At 37.9% G+C, this 24789-nt stretch overlaps 1 protein-coding gene across 2 annotated transcripts in view; it reads left to right on the top strand.

Moving 5' to 3' along the window:
* The first annotated feature begins 7010 nt into the window (after positions 1-7010).
* Positions 7011-24789, top strand: part of LOC114249406 (uncharacterized) — a 78036-nt gene continuing 60257 nt past the window's right edge. For both annotated transcript variants that reach the window (XM_089733269.1, XM_028182972.2), the window contains exon 1: positions 7011-7443. The gene's annotated coding sequence lies outside the window, so the exon portion shown is untranslated. The remainder of the gene's footprint in view (positions 7444-24789) is intronic.

Here is a 24789-nt window from a genome sequence, read left to right as displayed (position 1 = left end):
CTAAAATAATATTAAAATAAAACAGTTTAAGGTATGGAATGAAATTCGTAACTATTGAAAAAATACAACTTGGTTGGAATTGACTAAGTCTCTCAATAGATGTCGCTAAGGCTGTTAAATCTTATATTTAAACTCATGACTAAGCAGTGATTATAAGTATTTTGTTGAAGGTATACAAAGTGTTAGTAAGAGCAGGGCCGGACTTAAGCTTAATGCCACTCCTGGGCACCGGAAAAAAATCCGCCCCAATACTGGAATTTTACCTAAACTTATAGTTTATATATTTTATTTTTCAAAATTAAAATAACTAATTTATTGCAGAAGCTTTATCATATTTTATATATTCCAAAAACATAAATAAATATTTGTATTTTTTTGTAACAATTATAAATTTTGCACTAAGGGTGACTCATAATTATATTACATAAAAAAACTAATTAAATTTCCTTAATTCCAGAAAATAGAAAAATCAATTATTATTTTAAATGTCCAAGGAAATAAATTGATTAAACCATTTGGAATTTTTACCAAAAGTGCCAAAATTATAATTACCAAATAATGGATAAATAGAATTTGTTGAATTATCAATTAAACAGAAAATTATTAATTTATAGAATTGATTAATTATATCGAGCAATGTTCGCAAGGCTAAAAAAAAAATTTTTACTTTCTGAATTTTGCCGCCCTAAAAAATTTGCCGCCCTGGGCACTTGCCCCGACTGCCCCTAGTGTAAATCAACCACTGAGTAAAAGTCAGAAACACTACAGGTAATATTAGTTACGAATATTAGGAAGCTTTATCGATGTGACAGTGGCAGATTCATCTTTTTTTTATTGCATAGATCAAGCTCGCGGTCCACTTGGTGTCAAGTGGTTACCGGAGCCCATAGACATCACAACGTGAATGCCGCCATCCCCTTGAGATTTGAGGTCTATTTGAGGTCTTGTATCGATTGTATGGTAATTAGACAATAACTATTTTTGTGAATTTTTTATTTTTGTTACATGATGTCATTGATTCTTTGGGAAAGTCATTTGTGAACATGTGTCAAGAACATATTTCATTCATCTATCGCCTTCTTACTCTACCCACACTACTGGTGGATGGTAGAATGAGAACTAATTCTGGGTAATTTGATGGGTACGTTTTCGTACTATATTATCATCTGGGATTGTGGTGGAGACAAGTATTGAAGTGATCTCAGCCCAATGGTTAATAAGCTCTGATCATGACCTATGCAAGTGTAGTGTTCGCTCACGTGACCTGCACTAACTTGAAACCCCTTCAAATCATTCAATCCCGTTTTTGCAGGATAGCCATCGGAGCCCCGTGGTACGTAAGGAACATCAACCTCCACGATGACCTGGACCTAGAGGTCATCAATAAAATATATTATTATGCAGTCGATATCAGTACGTCATTTCGCGAAAGCGGCACGACACGAGAACCCTTTCATCGTGGCCGCCGGTAACTATATTCCCGATGTTGCGGACCGAATGGTAAACAGTCAACGTCGCCCAAAACACGTCATTTTAGATCCTCCCGATCCATTAACGGTGCTTTTAGGTACTACAAGCACCGATCACCGTGCTCTTCGAACCCGTCGCTTGTGACGAAGGGCTCGATGAGCGAATTAACCCACAGACAGTCCACTGAGTTTCTCGCCGGATTTTCTCAGTGGGTCGCGTTACCGATCCGGTGGTAGATTCCGCGAAGCACTGCACTTGCTAGGGTCAGTGTTAGCAACTTCGCCAGGTTTGAGCCCCGTGAGCTCACTTACATGTTAGGGCGACGCTGAAATAGCCTCTCAAGGCTATCAGCTTAGGTAGGAAAAAAATTAGTTATTAAGCCTTTATTAGATTCTAGTATAAGTATCGATATTTATAAGTAGTTATGCTCCTAAACGATTTCGATGTTGCAATAAAAAATAACAGTGTATAAATCACTAGTGACAGAGCATCCGTTCTTGCACCCGTTCCTACTAGAGCTTTGCCTAATAGCCGCGAAGTAGTCATGATTTTCGATTTGATAAGTATAGGAGGCGTTGTTCCAGAGTCTTAGTTAGAGCTTTTACAGCGGTATCAGCCGCAGTGTACGGAAATAAATTATTTTTCTCCTCGTTTTTATAGGGGGATTTCCAAATTATGGGAAGAAGTTGTCTCCACTCATGTTCATCGATAATGCCAGGTGCACAATTTTTTTTTTTTTTACTGCTTAGACGCGTGGACCAGCTCACAGCCCATCTGGTGTTAAGTGGTTACTGAAGCCCATAGACATCTACAGCGTAAATGCGCCACACACCTTGAGATATAAGTTCTAAGGTCTCAGTATAGTCACAACGGCTGCCCCACCCTACAAACCGAAACGCATTACTGCTTCATGGCAGAAATAAGCGGGGTGGTGGTACCTACCCGTGCGGACTCACAAGAGGTCCTACCACCATTTTGGAACGCATACATATTATAATTGGGGCGGAAAATCCATTCTATGTTTAATTGTAGGGGGAAAGGAGGTAGGAAGGAAATATTTTTTATTCTACTTAACAATTGTTATGCGGATGATTACAATGGCCACTAGAGCCTCACGGAGTATGACATGTATAAAAGAGCATATACAAAATACCCAATGAATCTGAAGTGAAAAATTATATGGAGCAAAATTTTAGATAGGATAAAACAAATTAATTTTTATTTGAAACGTTGAAGACACCGTTTTACGCGTTTCATGCGAGGATGACCGCTGCGTTTATCACGGCGTCACAAGTCTACGCAGTCTTCCTGCAAACATACATCAATATTGAGTTTCTTATGGTTGATGTTTAGATGAACGCTCAATATCAGAAAACATAATGTACTTGTGTACTTGAACAAAGTGTACTTGAACAAAGTGTACTTGAACAAAGTGTACTTGAATCGAATGATATCTTTTCGTAGGAGCTCAAAACACGAGTAATCGTAAAAAAAAAAAATGAATACGTAAAATGACTAGAGATAGCAACTATGTGGGAATGAAGTTCTTGCTCTAATCTAGTTATACATTATTTTTAATTACTAGTCAACAATGTCTGTAGGTTTTTAAAAAAGAAAACAAAATGAATGGCAATTATGTATGCGAAAAACAACACAAAAAAGTCAAGCCCGCTGAGTTTGTTTGGCGGTTTTTTCTCTCGGGACTGATTCTTTTTCCAACTGGCGAACATATTTTATATTTCAACAAATAATTCAACAAAAATACATATCTATATATATAAAAATGAATTGCTGTTCGTTATCTCGCTAAAACTCGAGAACGGCTTTTTTTTTTTTTTTTTTTTTTCCACAGGAGAAAATCGCCTGATCCCCACCCGCGCGGCAGGTGGGGTATGTGGGAGTTGAACCTCACTAAAAACTCCTGCCGCTCACAACCGGCGCCCTACCTCGGACCGGGCCGGAGCCCAGTCGGGGCTATTGAAACGGCGGGACAGGGTTGACGCAGAGCACATTACATCCATCCCACCGTCCCACGGACGCCGGACCGATGGCCGCCAGCGACACGACCACCGGTTCCCTCGTTCAGCGGGCCGAGAGCCCGCTTTGATGGCGCCGCGTTACACCTTCCCCCAGAGCGGTCGGGGGAACGCGGTCTACCATCACCCGGCTTCCTATTGCGGGTGAGCGTGCAAAGCACGCCACCCCACGTCTGGGTCTCTCCCCGCACAAAACGGGTGGGACCCCTAGCTCTTAGGGGGCCAGGTCACGGATACGACCCCGGTCCCGACCCCCTGCTCGGCGGCGGCGGGTTTCTGCGTAGTGAGGAGAGCTTTCCCTCACTCGCCCCGCCGCCTCCTTCTGCGAGATGGTGCACTCGCAGAAGTCGAGCATAGCCTTCCATGACTCATCGCTGCCAAGCATCGACGCCACGACGCCAGGCAGCGACAAGTCAGGTCCTATCTTTGCGACCAGGACACGGCGCTGCACCTCCCACGCGGGGCAGACAGCGAGCGTATGCTCCGCCGTGTCCAGGTCGTGTCCACAATGGTGACACCTCGTCGTCGGCTCAGCCCCTATCCGGCGCAGGTACTTCCCGAAGCATCCGTGCCCGGTCAGCACCTGCACCAGACGGAAGGTGAGACGTCCTTCGCCACGATTCACCCAGTCATCAAAGACCGGGTAAACCGCCTCGACGGTCCGTAGCCCCCACGTGGGGTTGGCCAATCGCCTCGACCACGGACCGCCGAGAATGGGCCTTCCGCGCCCGCAGCTCACTTTCGGGGAGACGCGCCACGCCCCGAGCACGAAGCTCGCTGCGCCACCGATAGTCGGCAGCGAGCGACTCCGCCTCCAGCTCCCATGGCGGCGTCCCCGCCAAAACACACGCCGCCTCGAAGGAGACGGTGCGATATCCGCGGATGACCCTGATGGCAACGGTGCACTGCGGCCGGCGCAGGAACCGAGCCATAGTGGCCCGGTTGCGCGGCTCAGCCCACACAGGTGCACCGTACAGGGCCATCGATCGCACCACCCCCGCGTAGAGGCGGCGCACAACCTGATCCAGTCCCCCAATATTCGGGAGCAGCCGGCTCAAAGAACCGGCCGTCCTCATCAATCGGGGGACCAGCTCCGCAAAGTGAGCACGAAAAGCCCACCGGCTGTCTAACACGAGGCCGAGGTACTTCAACTGCACCCCGACCCCTATCCGGACGCCTCCAACCACGATGTGGGTGTCAACGGGTGGCGCCCTCCGCGGCCCGTGAAACCACAGAGCCTCGGATTTACTGAGCGCCACGTCGAGACCCAGCCTCCTTATCCTTCCGACGACGAGGGCCACTCCCGCTGTGGCGAGACGGGCAGACTCCCTATAATCATCCCCCCGGGCCACGACCAACGTGTCGTCCGCGTAACAAATAACGCGGAGGCCCGGGAGGAGGGCGCCCCTCAGCACCCAGTCGTACCTGATATTCCACAAGAGGGGGCCGAGAACCGACCCCTGCGGAACACCACGCACGACCGGAAAACGATGAAGGGTCCCACCGTACCCGGTACATACGACCGACCTGGCCCCCAGATAGGACCCAACCAGCCGGCGGAGGTAGAGGGGCACTCCATGCCTCTCCAGTGCCCCCCCTATCACGGTCCAGGGCAGAGTGTTAAATGCGTTGGCGATGTCAAGAGACACCGCCAGCGCCACCCCACCCCGAGAAACGGCCTCGTCCGAGAGGGACCGCACGCGAAGAATTGCATCCACGGTCGAACGGCCCTCCCGGAAGCCGTACTGCTCCGCCGACAGGTCAGGCCCCACCCCGACCAGGTGCCGAACGATGCGGGCAGCCAGAATACGTTCCAGCAATTTTCCCGCCTCGTCCAGCAGTACGATGGGACGATACCCGGCGGCTGTATCCACCGGGCGCCCCTCCTTCCTCAACAACACAAGTCTACCCGTCCGCCAGAGCGACGGAAACCGTCCCGACTCCAAGCAGCCATTATATAGCTCAAGGAGCCGGTCCCCCAGGGCACCGAGGGCCAAGGCCAATACCCGGCCGTGGACTCCGTCCGGGCCGGGGGCCGTGTCTCTCGCAGTCATCTTGACAACGGCCACCCGGAGCTCTGCCTCGGTAATACGGGGCACCTCAGCAGGAGCTTGGCCGTCGACGGTGTCAGACGGCCTGCCCATAGCGGGAGGGACAAAACCCTCCCGCTCCTGCGGGTCGAGAACGGCTGGACCGATTTGGCTAATTTTGGTCTTGAATTATTTGTGGAAGTCCAGAGAAGGTTTAAAAGGTAGATAAATATGAAAATGCTCGGAATGAAATAATAATAACAATTTTGTTTTTCCTTTGATGTGTCCCCCGTCGGACGGATTCCTTTTGTTTGTTTTAGGTTTATTTTATACAAAAGTTTAGGTCTTTTATTCATTGATTGAGGCACTACGAAGTCTGCCGGGTCAGCTAGTTACGAATATAAATGTGAAGAAAAATGCAGGTTGTTAAAATCAATTGTATCTATTGTATTATAGGTATTTGTTTGCAAGTACATTTTTTTCTTTAACTCACTATTAAAACATCGATTTTCGGTTAGCGCTCAATCAATTTAACTACTATTATCGCATTAAACAAGAACTTACACTTTACCGATATAATAGAGAGTGATATAAAGTTGTCAAAAAAGACATCGCTGGTATATTCGCTTGTAAGACCGAATTATGCTGAAGCTTAGTTGAGCATTATGCCGCATAATGCGCTCTGGTGCTGTAATTGGAAAACGGCCTGAAAATGGAACTAAATTGTCATATTAGCAAATTGGATGTGCCCTTACTTATTGCTGTACTCCTTAAGTAACATTAATCAGCTAACTCAAGAAGGTCGACAGATTGTCTGCTCCCAGTGTTACTCTCAAAATAAATTTGTATTTATATTATATACGGCATATTCGCATTATTTGATACGAATGTACTAACGGACGATTGCCTAGTATCTATATATTTCATCAGTGGACAGCGGCGTTCAAGATAATACGTGTACGAGTGCCACAGTGACCTGTTGAAACAAAATAGCCCCTAAATTTGTTAACCAACCTTACATAGAAAAAAAACAGGATTAAAATTATTCCACACCGTATGCGCGTTGACATTTTGTGGAATTATAAAGGCTTAAATCATCAAAATTTGCATAAATCGCTTATTCTATATACATATATTTAATATAACACACAAAACATTATTGTTCTTAATCTAAATAAATAAAACTACGATATTCAATTAAAATTAATTTTCGATTTAAATGTTCTCTTTGAAGATACACTATTTTGTCGTACAGTTTATTGGTCCATAGCCCAGATAGGTGACTCGACACGGCGTATGCTATTGCACAAACTCAAACTAAAATTATTGACTAGGTATTATAGAAGTATAGTCGTGGGGCTACGTGCGGCAGCGCGGCCGTGCATACCGAATCGTAAGATCAAAGCACGCATAGGTAGGTACTTACTTTACCTACTCCAACACCCACACCGACACGTCGTGTTTATGGCACTGTGCCTGTGGCAACGCACACAGACGTATCATCGAGGCAACACCAATAAAAGTATAATAAATGTTAGCAAGACATAAGCGCAGCGTACGGTACTATTTGTTCGGGAGGGAGGTTGGAGGCACTCGCACAAGCAAGGGAGAGGCTGTGTGGCGCTGCCAGCCAGTTTACCGTTGCAAGGCGCGTAGTGCGGCCGGACGCTGGACCGTCACCCGCGCGCCGCCGGCACCCTGAAGCTCTCTGACGCTGACTATATTCATTATTCTCGAACATACCACCACTATATAGACTTAACAACCCTCTGTGTTTCCTTAAGGGTTATATGAACTTAATACATTCTTAGAGATCTCACATAGAGACGAAGTGCTACAACTCGTGCCTAACTGGAGTGCTAATCTGATTTCAGACTATTTGTTGGATCGTTTCAACTTTGTTAAAGGTAAGAAATTATTTATTTAATAAAAACTTTAATCTAATTGGAATGTTTACAACACTTGTTAGTGTTTCTAATATTCTTATTAGATATATTGTATAGTTTCATCATTTAATTCTATTATTGTAAATTATGTATATTATTAAGTATATAATGTACACATGGATTAGTTCGAATAGATACTTAAGATTATAAAATAAGCGTGATACACTTTTTTCTCATATCCTCTAAGCTCTTTATTTAAAACAGTGGTCCAATAGAAGCTGACGTCTATATTCAATAGAACTAAACTTACATTTTAGCCTATACTTAATGCATATGAACAAATACCGCAGAACAAGTATAAGAAACATTTGTAGAGTTTATCTAAATATAATATGAATCAAAAATTTAGCGATTCTTAAAACAAAGTTTAGTAATATAAAATTTAAATACTTAGTCATGGCATACAATGAAATATCTTACGTTACTCTTTCAATTGACTGCTTTTTTTGGTCCTGTTCATAACAATTTCAAACTGAGGCGCCAAAATCAAAGAGTGAATAAACTAAATGTACTTTTATTCGGGGAAAATAATAAATAATAAATTTTGAAACTAACAGGAGAGGTTTGACCTGAAATGGAAGCATGTGACGGAATGTTACTTAATGTGTGAGTTGATTTATGACGGGATACTGGTATTGTATTTGGAACTTAACGGTATAGGTGATGCCCCGTAAGACGGCTGTCGTGGCCTAATAAAGAGCAAATTAACGTATCAGAGTTTTTTGCGAGGATGCTATCTTTCCCTGTGTCTCCAATAAATGACATTTTTTCCGTACTTTTTAAATCTACCAGAATTTACAAGTCAAATACGATAAAGATTTTAAATCATATTGAAAGTAATTTTACAGAGGATTATCGGCGCGTTATGTTAAACTGTACATTTATTATAGGTTAGTGAAAAGCCTGGAGTCGTAAACTTTTAAAACAAACGCAGTTTTGATGTACGCTTTTTTAAAATAACAATTACAACGATTTATGTCCGACCGAAATTGAGATGACCGAATTCATTAAGAGCTGTTGAACATTTAATTAACATACTTTCTTTATTTTCGCTTACCAATGTCAGTATTCATAGAGATCGTTTGCTGCAACGTTTGAAGTAAAACTTTTTTAAAAATAAAGGAAAATTAGTTATTTCCTTATGTACGATATTCATAGCAAATTACTCGTTTCGATGCACGAAGAATTGCTGGTGAGAGTCAACAAATTAATTCTAAGTCGACTAACAAGTTTTTTAATCAACTTCATTCTTCATTTAGTGTTAAGTAAGATGATTGTTTGTTTTCATCATGCCGATTAGTTACATCAGTTTTTGAGCTTCTGTTATATTCTATTGTTTATTTTTTCAGATCATAATTTTATCTATACGTTTTTTACATTTTGTGATATTCCATTTGCAGACAATTTAACGCTTTTAGACTCTTGATTTTATATTGAATATCATAAAACAAAAGCGTAATTTATTTTCTTTGTAGTCTATAATTTTATTTTATTTTTATATCTGGTAATAAATTTGCAACGATATTTATGGGCTATTGTCGAGAGAAAAACGACAGCATGATACCGGATCTCAAAAAACGATTCGGTAAACCCAATAACTGTTTAATTGTCGCCGAGAACTCAATAAAACCTTTATAGTTACCGTGAAGTCTCAATTAAATTAAATATAATAGGTATGAGTTAATAAAATGTACTTGCCAATGTTAAAATACCTACATTATTTAGTATTTCGCTGTTCTTGAATTCCGAGTTCATTTACAGTGAGATTTGGAAGGTCATTGGGATTCCGTATTTTATTTGATTGAAATGATTCATAATGATCATGACTCATTTATCCCCTTCTCAATCTATGACTGTTACTGACAAAGGAAAATATCTTCTACTAGCGACCCGCCCTCGCTTCGCTTCGGAAACATTAAAACACACACGAAACCAAAAAAAAAAAATAAAAAAAAAAAAAGTAGCCTATGTTCATCAGGGACAATGTCGGCTTCTAATGGAAAAAGAATTTTTCAAATCGGTCCATTAGTTTCGGAGCCTATTCGAAACAAACAAACAAACAAATCTTTCCTCTTTATAATATTATTATTATTATTATTATTATATCTTCTATTTTTTGGCTATTGAACGCTTCGCTTGTCTTACGCATTTACCGATGCTTGTATTTAATTGTTCATAACTGTAAAATTTAAATGAGGAATTACAAAAACGCCTTTTTTGCTTACTTTAATCGTCACAGTTTATGAATACGATTATTTTGTTTCGTCTCACTCACCAAGCTTTATATTTATGTTTAAAATACGGGGTGTATACTAGGACTAAATTTGAAGTTTAATAATAAACTAATGCCTCTCGGAAATAGAAGACACTATTCATTTGCTATTCGTGAATAGTTTTCCTTTTAGTAAGGTCATATTTCGTGAATCTGCCATGCAACTTGTATCCTCCCTCTTTTCGCGGAGATACTGTTCGTCATTTGTTTTAATCATGTTACAATACATACAAAAAAGGTATTATCTATAGGTATATGTATATAAGTATGCTTGTCAGGTGGTACCCATTACACAGGGAATCCTAAATTGGGACCGGATGACCGTACGTGATTTGTCCCCAATCATTATTATAAAAAGAAAATTTGTCATTATATCAATCAATGTTTTCTTTCAATGGACGATTTCCAAACATCCTGTATATGTATGAATTAAAGTTGCGCACGTGGCTTAAAGTAACCATGATCTGTCTAGTTATGAAATTTGAATTCTTAGCTCCACACGTTGCCATCACATTGTTCTGTATTCTCGGTTACACTGAACAATTCGTCACGATTTGTCCTTTTCAATGCGTTCCAATTTCCAGATATGAAGACCTGAACTAGATTTTTTTAATATGAATGCAGTACATATTGTCGTTAGCAAGTTTTTAATTATCTATATCTATACTAATATTATAAAGAGGAAAGATTTGTTTGTTTGTTTGTTTCGAATAGGCTCCGAAACTACTGGACCGATTTGAAAAATTCTTTTTCCATTAGAAGCCGACATTGTCCCTGATGAACATAGGCTACTTTTTTTAAATTTTTTTTTTTTTTTTTTTTTGGTTTCATGTGTGTTTTAATGTTTCCGAAGCGAAGCGAGGGCGGGTCGCTAGTTCAAGAAATATTATGATTGGATTATTAATGATTTAAATTAACAAGTATAAAATATTGGGAATTACGTAAAATAACAACAATCAAAGGTTTTACTTTGAATTACCTAAAAATTTGGGTAAAGTGTAATCACGAGAAAAACCCCGTGAACCCTAAACCTAGGCAATATAATGGGACGACACTAGCAAAGCCTCGTACGTAATTTGCTTAAAGCGCGAGTAGAGAATAGTCGGGATGACGAAGTTTTGATTTTAACTAGTGTATGGAAGAGCCAAAGTTCTATATTTTCTATATTAGAATAACGTTTCTTAAATCAAAACATTCCCGTACATGTAATACAGCGTTTCTAAGATTTTGATTCGCAGCGACTCCGATCCGATGCTAGATTCAGGAAAGCACTGCTCGTACTAGAGCTAATGTTAGCAAGTTTTCCCGGGTTAAGTCCTTGAGCCCATCTTTTTTTATGATTGAAGGATTACTGGTGGCCCTGAGGCCTTTCCAGTTTCACCAGGACATGTGGGCGAGCAAAGGCTTAGCCAGGACGGGTGGGATTTGCTAACAGCTGCCTGAGAGCCTCCGAAGGAGACCTAACAACTCAAGAGCAGCTCGCGACCCACTGAGAAGATCCGGCGAGAACTCAGCGAGCTGATGCATGGGTTAGGTTGCACGTCGAACTCTTTGTCGAGTTCGACGAGTACAGTTAGTAGAGTCCCTATGCCTGCTCCTAGTGTTAGAGCTGAAGGCGTCTAATGAATGAGCCCATCTACCAATCCAGGCGTAGTTGATAAGTGGTTATAGCCCCTTACGCTACCAGTGGTTGGGTAGGGTAAAAATGCATCCTACTGATGAATCAGAATCATACCATAGTACGGTGTAGGGCTATGAACTTATATGTACATATATACTTATTCCACGTAGTCCTTGTAAGTTGCGAGTAGCTTTGTGCCTTATCGATTCTAATAATCGAATAAAATGTATACGATGTTTGCTATTTATCAATCCTTTAATTGTTTTTATTTGTACATTTTTCACTTTTGCACCGCTTCACCAAATATGGGACTTAATACATTTTGTTTTTAGTAACTGTCTATAAATCAAAACCACTACATACTTATCATGTAATTATGTTTTTAAAATGTGAATCAATGTCTTCCAATTGTCTTCTAATAGTACAAATAAAACTATATAGCGTTATGTCAATTGTTTTTGGTAGGCTTTGAGTAACTTCATCAGAGAAATAAAACTGAGAATTAAAAAAAGCATGAAATTCGAGGAGTTTTTACAATTAAATTTTAAATGATGATATGAGTTAATTTATTGCGCTTAGAAAGCGTTTTGTGATGTAATAAATAATTATAGTTTTAAAATAGAACTCAATTGGTGTTTCAGAATTAAAAAAATCATAAACACCCTTGCACAAATTATAAATAAAACTTTTATGTATGTATATAATATATGTCGCACACAGTTATATCATATGGAAATATAAATATTTTGCATTTTTTTCTTATACATATATGTTGTTCTATAAAATAATAACACCGGTTTCACCGTCTGCTGTTGACGATCGATGTACGGTGACAAAAATATATATTATTTCAGAAGTTCCAACAGCAAACTATAATGCAAATCAAAATTAACGTGTTTATTGAAGTAGACGAGAGTAGACGGTTGATGGTCTATCTGGTGTTGAATTGTGATGTACGCTGCACTAATGGTGTTACCGATCTTGAGATCAATATCTTCCTAATAGCGGCTGATGTAGTGATTTCCTTAAAAATGGTAGGCATGATTTCGTTAAGTCAGAAATATTCAAAAATTATATCCATGTAGGGACACATTGACCGGAAAGACGGAGAAAATCTTGAAAAACAGGTGATAACTGGCAAAGTGGAAAGAAAAATTCGCGGGAATCGCCCAATACGTTGGTCTGACTTGATCCACCGACCTACGATGCTGCTACGGGGCGTAACTTCGTCAGGAGGAAGGTCATGAATGGAGATAGTCACGACCCTCAAACATGAGATGTAACACTAGAGGATAACATTATTACCTATCCGTCTATACAATACCCCACCACCAGTAGATATGTAAATCAGCAAACGTCTCATTTTTTTAATTTTTTTTTATTGCTTACATAGGTGGACGAGCTCACAGCCCACCTGGTGTTAAGTGGTTACTGGAGCCCATAGACATCTACAACGTAAATGCGCCACCCACCTTGAGATATAAGTTCTAAGGTCTCAAGTTTAGTTACAACGGCTGTCCCACCCTTCAAACCGAAACGCATTACTGCTTCACGGCAGAAATAGGCAGGGTGGTGGTACCTACCCGCGCGGACTCACAAGAGATCCTACCACCAGTAAAAATTATAAATATAAATATCATTTATGCGTGATAATATTGTTTAATGAGAGTAATACATTTTACAATACATACATTACGATACACACGCTAGTACATTTTTAGGTGTGAAATAATGTTTATCTAGTCGCATAGATTTATTTGGAATTGTAGGTAAATTAGAACAGAATTGGTCGAGGACCTTGACCCTACGTATAGTACAAGTGACCGGACTGCGAGACACTACGCGGAAGGTTTGTGTTCACCCGACCGTGGCGACTCCTGCGCAGAAAGCGCCTGTCCTTGTCACATAACAACGCGTAACCTCTGACCCTGAAACGGAGCTATTTTACACCGAACTCAATTAAATCATTAAACTCTCAACGAAATGAGAAATTGTTTACAATTACTTACATAAATAGCTTATCAGAAAACTTGTACAGCTTTGAATGCGCAATTTTAATCCATTATGGTATGTAGTAGTAGTTCTTCAATTGAATTTCACCGTAGTCTGCCTATTTTGAGCACGAATCTTCTCAATGAGTCGCGTTTCCGATCCGGTGGAAGATTTTGCGAAGCACTGCTCTTGCTAGGGTTAGTGTGAGCAAATCCTCTCAGGTTGAGCCCGTGAGCTCACCTACCCGTCTCGGCGTAGCTGGAATAACCCCCTAGACTACCAGCAAACAGGTAGGGGAAAAAATTGGTCCCTTTCCAAAAAATATAGGTATCACAATTTGTCCATTTGTAGTATACATCTAAATAAGTATTATTACTTGCTTGTACGAAGGAGGGTATCTGGAAATGCATATTAAATAAATAACACGACGTTTGTGCACAAATTATTAAATTTCATAACTGTCAACATTGTCAATACCGATGAAACAGATGAGTCAGCAGCGCACAAGCCGCTCAGTTCGGGTTGGATCTTTCTTTTAGTGATTTTAGTAACTACGCCATGAAAATATTGCTAGCTTATCGCCGAAATCAACGTCTAATAAGGCAAATAGGTAACTTTACTATTATGTTGGAGGATTTTACACTAATAAGTCTTCATTCTTTGTCATAGAAATTTCAATTTTAACATTGCAATTTCAAGTACGTACCTGTTTAAATAATGTGTAAAATATAGTTTGATAATTTATCTTTCATTTCTACGATGTTGATGGTCGATCGGTGATTAGATACAATCAATCAATTTATTTTAATCACGAACGCGTTACGATAGATCGGTTTCAAAACAGCGGCACATTATTAAAAAAAAAATAAGGACTGTTAAATTGGGTACCTGCATTTATAACACCAAAAAATCATTCCAAGCGCAGCTGTATGTATGCAAATTCTGAAACAAATTTACAAAATCAAAGGCAAGAGTTTTCGGAAACACTTACGAAACCTCGAATTGCATATAAGTTTCAATTCTTTGGCAAAATAGTTGTGAAATGTTAATGTACAATTTTAGTACTGTGTGCGTACGTACGCAACACGGTATTTATGTAACAACTTTATAACGCTAAGATTAAAATATTTCATGCTAATACAGAAGCCGAAGTGTACACAAAAATAAGGTCACCCAATGTGGACTTAATGACTTTAAATATTCTTTAAATGTTCACCTCATTATTATTTCCGAATATTTGTGAACACTACTGGTATCATGTAAAGGCCTAAGCGTGACTAATTCTCCTATTGAGCTTTAGTTGTTGTAATATCGTCAGAGTAAACATACATGCAAAGATTTTTGTGTTAGCTCAGACACATGGACACACATACTCATCGGGCGGTTGTTTTTGTCGAATATTAGAGACGAAGAAACCGCCGAATACCGCTAGCAGAGCCGTCGGTTATTGCTCTCGGATTCCGCAACAAATTAACATGTATTCGGTACGACTAGATTTTGTACCTTGTAATTTAACTAAGTTCTCGAACGTCATTGTAAATAGGAAGTTTAAAATTATCGCGAATTGCTAATGCTTATGGATCTTTAAATGTAAAATATGTTAGCCAGTCTAACCAGACAGATACTGCCTAAAGAACTTAAGTAATTTTTTTCAATAGAAATATGTCTGTATCTTAGTCTACCGTCCATTATTCTTAATGTGTGTCAACAAAGAGACTGCCCGCTTTTCATCTATAAGTATATTATACTAAACATAGACGGTGAAATGAGAACAACCTACTTTGGTTTTAGTTCAAAAGCCAATTTTATTTGGCAGAGAGATGAATGAGTGAGATGTCTAGTGTCTACTTTCTGCTTCTCTTTTCATTAACCAAAAATAGATAATACAAAATTGTTCTTAGTTTGAATTCACGAAAGCTGTGTATGTAAAACATTTACATAATTTACAATTAATTACTTGCTTCAAGACTGTCTGCTTAATCTTTGGAGAATATATTATTATAATGAAATTAAAATAAAAGCTATTAGCGTATCTTTTCTGTGCGACGAACAAGTTAATGTTATGCGAACATTATAAAAAGATGTATAAAGCTTTGGCAGATATTCTAACAACAAGTATCAAAACCAAGAACTGGTTTGCTGTCGGAATATTCGATGATAGAGTGCAAGTGAAAGTCATGATCGACGTACACATAAACAGTTCCGGTTTGACTTTGTTTTTTTTCATTAATTAGCAACTCTCGATTGCACCAAAATATTTTTTTAATGAATTCTGTAGATCAAGTACATACATCTCAAATTATTACGTAGTGGCAAGTTAAATGTCTAAGAGAAATCAACGGTTTTCTAATATTTATTAAAATAGTTTTCGTTAACATTTTTCGAAACCTTCCAGATATCCTGATTGATTTGATTATCATAACAATGTTCTTTCTATTCAGATGCTAATGTTAATCTTCTTTACGAAACTGAAATACGCCTAAATAAATTAATTAAATTTTATTGTGTGCTTTCAATATCACGCGCCAATCTTGATAATGACATTTCAAACGTCCTTCGGGGACACTCAGAGGCGGAAATTAAACAACTAAATTACTACCTACATTCGGTGTGCAATGACCAGTATAACAATAAAACTTATTAGATATAAAAATAAGATATATGCGATATGAAGTTTGTGTTGTTTTTAAAGCATGAAACTGTGTGCATGTTAAATTTAAGAAAACATTAATATCATAAAGTAGTTTTAAAAATTATTTTGTATATTGCAAAAGAACGGAGATTATTTTACGTAAACGTTATTATTAGAATATTCAACCATTGTTTTCGTATAGCCTAAAACATCTAGTAGGTATACACACGTACGTGATTTGAATTACACATTAGGAAGTCTTGAATCATGCAGGCAACGTCTCAGACGTCCTTGCGATTCTATTTCCCGCAATATAATATAAAATCGTTCAAAAAACATGTAAAACGAACATAAATCGACAGGTTTAAAGAAACGAAACGACATGATGCATTTAACTAATAGCTTTGACGAAGTCATGCTCACATGGGCGGCGGTGAAGTATTTCAGCACGTTAACGCGTCACGGAACAAAAACTCCATTAATGTCATTTAATCGAGCTCTCGAGCGTGGGATTACGGACAGTTTTAGGTATAAATTAAATTTTAATTTATCTTGTACTTTTCCAGCACGTCGACTGACCTTCAGCGTTTAACGATATAACCCGAGCATTTGTCAACGGAGCCCTACTACACAAATAAACGCTTTTCGTTTCTTTCAATGTAGTAAAAAAACTGAATCTTGTTTTAATAAAAATCGTTTCAGATATGCGAGATGCGCGAGAATATGATTTTATTTTGATATTATTGGGCGCTAATGTAGGTAAAATTACAACGGTAACTCCCTTTTGAAATATAAGTGTTATTGCTGTACTTAAAATGCGTCCCAGATGAATCTGCAAAATGAATAAAACCGCAACAGTGGTATCCAATTAAGTGGATTGCTAATAAAAGTGAAATCGAAGCGAGTGCAGTGGCCGAGCCGCCGCGTGAGGGTGGGCGGGGGGGCGGGGGGCGCCGCTCTACGACTACATGTGCTCTGCCTTCTCACTCTCTGTGTCTAACAGTAGGTATATCTATCTAGCTTATAAAATAATTATTAAAGCTGAAGAGTTTGTTTGTTTGAACGCGCTAATCTCAGGAACTACTGGTCCGATTTGAGGCTATAGGCTATATAACATCACGCTAAGACCAATGCAAGCGGAGCACCTATAAATATTGTTTCCAAATCGAGGTTTCAATCCCTTTTGAGAACTTAAATAGCTCCTTAACATTGTATTATTCAAAAATATTTTCACTTTCTACGTAAATGAAGAGGCGGATAAAATTTAGCGTTATGCCAAAGTAACTATTCCACGCGGACGAAGTCGCGGGCAAAAGCTAGTTATTCAATATCAAGTATTCCTATTTCAAATAGATTGAGTTCATTGCCGTCACTTATAACCTTTTTGAATTGCGTTTCGGTTTTCACTTTGAGGTGGAATAAAAGAGTTGTGGGATTTTTTTTCGCGTTAGTTGGTCGTAACAGTACATTGCATTTCTTCAACCGACACTAATTTGCATGCGAAGCTACCGGTCGGGCAATAAAATTTGTCACACAGCTTAAAGTCACGCGAAAATATTACACAAATGGAACGATACATGTGTACATAGTTCTGGTGATAATAACATATAAAATTATAAACACGAATCAAGGTAATTAAAATCGATTCCAAAGATTTAAACTCAACAAAAGTCCATTGATTAACAATATTTCGAATATATTCAGTATTTTCGTATATTAATGCTTCATTTAATTGCTATTTTATATAAAATAAATATATTAAAAGAGTTCCGATAGCATCATCGTCAGTATTTAGAATAGTGAAAATTAAAAGAAACAACTCTAAACGCAAAATTGTAAGAACGGTAATCTTAACATTGAACAAAATCGAATGTAGTAATCAGTGACGTTTAAAACAAGTTTGGACAAATTGTTTAATATTCAAACAAATTAAATAGGTATATTATTTAAATGTATAATATTATGAGTATTAGTAGGATCCTGAGATAATGTTTGCGCATTTGATATAACTCGCACACCTTGTCGTAATGTCTTTGACAAGATTAAGCCTTGTTTCGTTTGAAAAGAAAAAAACACATACAATGCACAATGAATTATTACGTGAAGGTTAATTTACTTAACTAGTATCTTAATTTTAACAGTTGTTAGATTTCATAAACTTGAAGGGCTACACATTTCAAAATAATTTAATTTTATATTATTTTATTAATATTAAATTGGAATAATAATATATAATTTAAAAAAATACATAAAATTGTAATAGAAACAAAAAAGAATATGTACCTACAGCCGATGAGGACTTAGTTCTTTGGAATCATGATTTATCGCGTATTTAGATCCGGTTCGAGCCGAACTGTGGTTGCGCCCACGCCTTATTTCGCTCTATTATCGCTCCGAACTGATCAACGTGCTGTACTATTGTATAACTTTTGTGTTGTTTTGAAAGTTAATATAGCACTCGTATTTTTTAAAACACGGGACGTTAATTATTAGTCGTTTGTCGGTATCAAAACAACTACAATCTCTTACAGTGATGTGAAATGAGGAAAATGTAGATATGATACTAACAAATCGTTCAAACATCTTTTCGTGATGTATAGTTATGCTTGGAGATGGAATAATGACATTTGAGTGCAGACAGACACCAGTCACTTCAGTATTACATTGTATTCCAAGTGTTTTTTAACTCGCAAAGATAACTCAGTTCTCAGTTCAGCTATGTTTTTGTACTGCGTTTTAATGTCTAATTAGTAAAAAAGTACTAGGTTGAAATTAGCAAATAATCGATTTTAAATTTACACTTTTTTTTTAATAAAAGTATAATTTATGTGTTCTCATGCTGGGGACTAACTAATGCATAGCTTAGTTGTGTTTCTGTTCCCAATACGACGATAGACACGTGGCGTGACTCTGCGCCGTTTTCTTTATAATATAAACAAGATCAAGATGACACACGCAGCTCATACTCGTATTTAAGATTTTCACAAACGAACTTCAAACTGTTATTTAAGCACTTAGACATTTTGTACAAGTATGGCCGCTAGCGAAACTGTACAAAAAACGATCTTGGTCAAGCATCTCGTTCGATGCTTTCTTCAAATATCTAAGCTGTCGGTCGAAAAATAAGAAAAAACAGTGGCCGAAAAAAAAAAAGATATTTTTTTTATTGCTTAGATGGGTGGATGAGCTCGCAGCCCACCTGGTATTAAGTGGTTACTGGAGCCCATAGACAACGTAACTTTGCCACCCATCTTGAGATATAAGTTCTAAGGTCTCAAGCATAGTTACAACGGCTGCCCTTCAAACCCAAATGCATTACTGCTTCACGGCAGAAATAGGCAGGGTGGTGGTACCTACCCGCGCGGACTCTCAAGAGGTTCTACCACCAGTACTATACACTACCAGTACTAGATAACAAAAATAATATTTTTTTTATATTTCATTACATTTTTAGGGTTGGAATTGAAGCACCTATTGATGAAATACCGTTGACAGCATTCCTTGACGGTAAGTTAATCACGAGTGCCGTCACGCTATGCACCCGGCGACTTATCGATGTTGTAATCGCCTCATCGGTACCGCGGACGCACACGCTCACGGCAATTTTGCTAAAAATAAATATTAAATATTGGAACAGCACCACGCGGCAACCGACAGTCAATTGAGCCGTATCTGAACGTGGGAACGTGTGAATACAATTAGTGGGTATAAGAAATTTATAAGCTTAAATTATTATCGTGAATTTTTTTGGACGCTGGATAGTATGCGATTTAATTTATTGTTTACCGTAATTTTTTAAAAAATAAAACTTCACTTCTAGCGTGTCCGTTAGTACGTATTCTAATTTTTATTAGCATTACGAAGTTCAGTGAGGGGTTTAGAACAATAGACAGATTACTAAGTGAGCTTTCGTAAATCGTTACTAGAAATGTTATAAGTGACCTAATTGTACTTATTTAAGTAATTTGACAAACAATGTTATTATAGACCATAATGGCGGAACTCTAAATTCGCATAGTTATGTACCTAGGTATTAACTATTAACTGGGAATGAAAGTATCATAGAGCATCACATCAACATGATTGCCCCTAGTTACTCTAAACAAAAACATAACCACGTTCTAACGTAGATATTCAAGATACATCACGATTTGTTTGATGTCGCTCTCACGCAATCGCGAGCGGAATTTCGAGTAATGAGTCAGAGGAGTGCGTGTGCGGAGGCGCGGTCTCTGATCATTGTGAACAATACATATGTGTACATATATCCTTCACCTAACGATTTGTTCTACGGTTAATGATACTTCATACAATCATCGAACAGAGATACAGCTACGAGCAAATCAAGAAAATCGTGACAAACAACAAGTTTTGTCATATAACAGATTTTTATGAATTAAATTGAGTTTTATGCGAGTATCAAAATACTTTATATATTACATAGTATACAAGTAGAGCTGATGACGGAAATAGCAGACAAAATGTGTCAATGTATGTATATAAAACTTAATCAGGTTTGATTCTAATTCACATTCCATTGAACAGTTTTAATTTGAAATTCCTATTTGTAACCCATAGTTAAAAATCGAATGCTATTATTACTCCAATAATTACTTTTTGATAAATTATGCGGGGTGCGTTTGCTAAGAAACAAATGCTGTTAATATAATATATTATTTTAGGGGCAGGATAACAGTTTTGTAGTGTCACATTTAAATGCCCTATTCTATCAATAATGTATTATTACACATGTATTTATATTTATATAGGTACATGAACACATAAATATATATAAGCTCTGAACAATTTGGACTAACGCTGCTAAACTTTTGTTCCTAAAAATCGCTATATGCTTAAAACTAATAATCAAAATTAATGTCAGTTTTGTTTGAGTGAGTTTAGCGCGGTCAGCGGTCGCTCTGACCTTACATACACAAATATATATAGGTTCCGAAAAAATTGGACTAATGCTGCTAAGCTATTGTTTCGAAAAATATGCTATATAGCGTGGTCAGCGGTCCCTCGGACCTGCACTTCGATGGGATTAACAGAATTGCACGGTCTCTTTTATTGAATTTTCGATCGTGAACTTTCTTTAAGCACGATGTTTACAATCAAGAATACATTGTAAGATCGATCGCTTCCATTCCTATTGCATCGAAAATATTATTATTGTTCAGTTACTTAGAATTGATTCGTTTCTATCATACTGATATATTAATAACAAGCGGCCCGCTCCGGCTCCGCTCAGGTCTTTGACAAAAATTTCAACGATATTTGACGCTGTTTTATTTTTTTAAATAAAAGAACACTTATTGCGGCATAACTATAGTAGTTAGAGATATGCTGTTGCGACACTTTTTGTAAATAATAATATTTTCTACAAAGTCGTAGTACATTATTTAATTCTATCATCAATAGTTTTAGCAGGGCCCGCGATGTAAAGAATATTTTAGGTAATTTTATTACACATTGGGTTACATTATTGGAGTTTTAGTAAGGATCCCTATTTTTTTCAAAAAAAATTATAGCCTATGTTACTCGGGAATAGTGTAGCTTCCAAACAGTGAAAGAATCTTTCAAATCGGTTCAGTACTTTCGGTGCCTATTCAATACAAACAAACAAACAAACAAATCTTTCCTCTTTATAAGATTAGTATAGAAGTATAGATTTGAATTCATGGTTAGTGGTGCATTTGCATATTTTTGACGCGTATTCATTGCAATTGAAGTAGTAGGATAGCCGTTCCTGTTTTCGATTGTAATAAAGGCCGATCGCATTACTCAATGAAATGGTATTCAATGTATCTATGACTTCTGGTCTGCCCATATAAGCCAATATACTATAAATAAAAAGATAAACCAAAAATACAATATATATGATAACGCATATGTATCTTTAACTCTCAGTTCTATTTAAGGTTAAGTATGTACTCTATACGTAGAGTGTAGAGTTTACGTAGAGTTACGTTGAACACTTTACGTCACATTTTTTTTTTAATAGAAGACGTTGATGTGCTGTTGAAATGATATGTGAAATTAAATGCTGCTGACACGTGTCAAAATCTTTTATTTGTATTGTTGTTGACAGTTGACAGATGACGGCTTAGTCAAACAAAATGTTTTTGAGCATTTGCGCTTACAGTTCTTTAATTTTCACTTTTGTTCGTTTCTAAAAGCCAAGAAGACATTTGTCTTGGTTTACATATAGCAAGAATGTCAATGAAACTTTCTGTCTGTACATTTGTGTATTTTAACGGCGATCGATCCGTTTCGGGTGTTATTTTAGTGAGGTAGCTCCCGATAGAGTTTGGTGTTTGTCACATTCAATTATTTACATACATTATACATACATAACGTAGGGTGTAATCAATTGAGACGTGGCTGAAGTTTTGACTGCATGAGAATAACGACTAACCTATTTTTCAAAACATAATCCGTGTTTGTTTGCACCGGTGGAAATGGCCCAAGCTTACGATAAGCTTAACTGTATATATTGTTCTTATTTTAAAATAACGAATGTATAGCAGTCCTTTTTATTTGTTTGAGATAAAGTCACTGCATTCGTGATATACGCGGCTGTAGTCATGACTGCATGAGAATAACGACTAACCTATTTTTCAAAACATAATCCGTGTTTGTTTGCACCGGTGGAAATGGCCCAAGCTTACGATAAGCTTAACTGTATATATTGTTCTTATTTTAAAATAACGAATGTATAGCAGTCCTTTTTATTTGTTTGAGATAAAGTCACTGCATTCGTGATATACGCGGCTGTAGTCATGACTGCATGAGAATAACGACTAACCTATTTTTTCAAAACATAATCCGTGTTTGTTTGCACCGGTGGAAATGGCCCAAGCTTACGATAAGCTTAACTGTATATATTGTTCTTATTTTAAAATAACGAATGTATAGCAGTCTTTTTTATTTGTTTGAGATAAAGTCACTGCATTCGTGATATACGCGGCTGTAGTCATGACTGCATGAGAATAACGACTAACCTATTTTTTCAAAACATAATCCGTGTTTGTTTGCACCGGTGGAAATGGCCCAAGCTTACGATAAGCTTAACTGTATATATTGTTCTTATTTTAAAATAACGAATGTATGGCAGTCCTTTATGTTTGTTTGAGATAAAGTCACCGCATTCGTGATATCTAATGAACCCAAATTGAAGCGATTAATATGTGAATGTTTGTGTTGCCAAACTCAATTTTAGTTAAAAAACTTTTGAAGCGCGTTGAAGTCTTTTATATTGGCCAGTTCCCTACGTATATTTGTTACTGAATAGATTGTATAATGAAAATCACTGTCCACCGTAAAACACAAGGTCGTTTCCTAAATCAAACTACTGAACAGAATAAAAATATTTCATTTTACTCTAGAAAATTTCAGCCACACTTTGCTGTAACTATTGCTAATTACATAAAAACACTAATTTTTTGAGACGAAGCGCGCCCTGCTTTGATTGATCCAATAACTGTGCATAGATCAGTCGGTCGATTAAATAGTAAACAAATTTAGAGATAAGCATATTGTACCTTAGAATAATGAATAGAAGAAGATATATTTTGTTTAAACAAAGATAAAGCTACACCACGCTACACCACGGAGGGTAATTAATTTCAGGGCTATATGGTATGTGATACTTTTTTTCTCTGAACAACTCTATGTGAATACATGCAGTGGCACCAGGTAGCAGGAATGAAATCTGATGCGATGGAGCGTGATACCCTGGTCAAAGATAATGAGACAATCTCAAAGAATAACTCGGTGCACTCCACAGCGTCTAGCCCGTTGGCCCACTAAGAAAGCTGTTTAAACAATATTTGCATTACTCAAATAGGTTTAAAAATTAATATATGATCACGATCCACCTGGTGTTAAGTGATCACCGGAGCCCATAGACATTAACAACGTAAATGTTGCCATCCACCTTGAGATATCAGTTATAAGTCTCCGTTTTTACAATACAACGGCTGCCCCAGCCTTCAAACCGAAACGCATTACTGCTTCACGGCGGAAATAGGCAGGGTAGTGATAGCTACTCGTCAAGGCTTACATGATGCTCTACCATTGTTGTTACATACATTTAAGTCGTGACTGAAATAGAAGGGTACGATAAAGTTTCCTATAATAATGATTATTTCAAAAGTTCGTCTTGCACTGATAATACTAGAAAACTGTTTCCTTGTACAATTATGTAATTAATGACTTTCGATTAAGCTTTTATACCGTCAACGTTCATATAAAGTTTTGTAAGCTACTACAGTAATTTCTGTTAGGACAAAATGGCTCGTAAAAGTTAAGCAGCTTTTCTTCATTAACTTTGTATTATAAAGCTGATAATATAGAAAATGTTGCCACACTTATGTTCCACATTAATGTTTATAAATTGAAGATGAGAGAAATATCCAGCAGGTCAAAGATTAATATGCGTTTAGCAGCCTGTATACGTTAGAATTGCAAACTGCGCTTAAACATTTCAAACAAAATTAAAACTACTTTTACGGGTAATAGTTACGTTTTTACACACTTTATATTAGCTTCACTTCTATGTTTTTTATTTTTTTTATTGCTTAGTTGGTTGGACTAGCTCACAGCCCACCTGATGTTAAGTGGTTACTGGAGCGCATAGACATCTAAAACGTAAATGCGCCACCCACCTTGAGATAAGTTCTAAGGTCTCAGTATAGTTACAACGGCTGCCCCGCCCTTCAAACCGAAACGCATTACTGCTTCACGGCAGAAATAGACAGGGTGGTGGTACCTACCTGCGCGGACTCA

This window comes from Bombyx mandarina, chromosome 15 (genome assembly GCF_030267445.1).
Source record: "Bombyx mandarina strain Sakado chromosome 15, ASM3026744v2".
Taxonomy (NCBI): Eukaryota; Metazoa; Arthropoda; class Insecta; order Lepidoptera; family Bombycidae; genus Bombyx; species Bombyx mandarina.
Note: the sequence above shows the minus strand (reverse complement) of the source record. Positions and strands in the feature narration are given on the sequence as shown.